Source organism: Arachis hypogaea, unplaced genomic scaffold, assembly GCF_003086295.3.
Source record: "Arachis hypogaea cultivar Tifrunner unplaced genomic scaffold, arahy.Tifrunner.gnm2.J5K5 arahy.Tifrunner.gnm2.scaffold_96, whole genome shotgun sequence".
NCBI classification, from domain to species: domain Eukaryota; kingdom Viridiplantae; phylum Streptophyta; class Magnoliopsida; order Fabales; family Fabaceae; genus Arachis; species Arachis hypogaea.
The window spans coordinates 18,667-19,215 of NW_027255507.1; positions in this window are offsets into that span (position 1 = coordinate 18,667).

Below are 549 nucleotides of genomic sequence, written 5' to 3' on the forward strand. Positions count from 1 at the left end.
GAGGAGCCTCAAGCATTTGATCAACCTTCATGGCAACAACCTCCACCAATGTACTTTGATCAAGGGCCATACCATGATGCTTACCACCCTAATGGATGTGGTGACCCTCATTGTGGTTGTCAACCACAATCACCATATGCATAAGACCCTTTCCCTCAACATAGACATCAACAACCCTACTCACAAGCCTCCTACCACCAAACACCTCCATATGACCCTAACCCTTATCCAACATACCAACCACCTTATGAGCCATATGAACCATACATAAAACCACAACAATTCCAACATAATTACTCCCAAGAACCACTTCAATATACACTATCTCCATATCCTTACTGATGCCAGGGCATTTTGGCCAGTTTTACTGACCTTTTCTTTACTATTTTATGGTAGTTTCATGCATTTTCTTAGTAAATAAGCAAGTTTTAGGTAGATAATCACTTACATCTTGATTGAAGCAAACATTGTGAATTTCAAGTGATCTTATGAGAATTATGCAGGAATTGAATGACAAATTGGATAATGCATGTCTCATAACTTGGATTA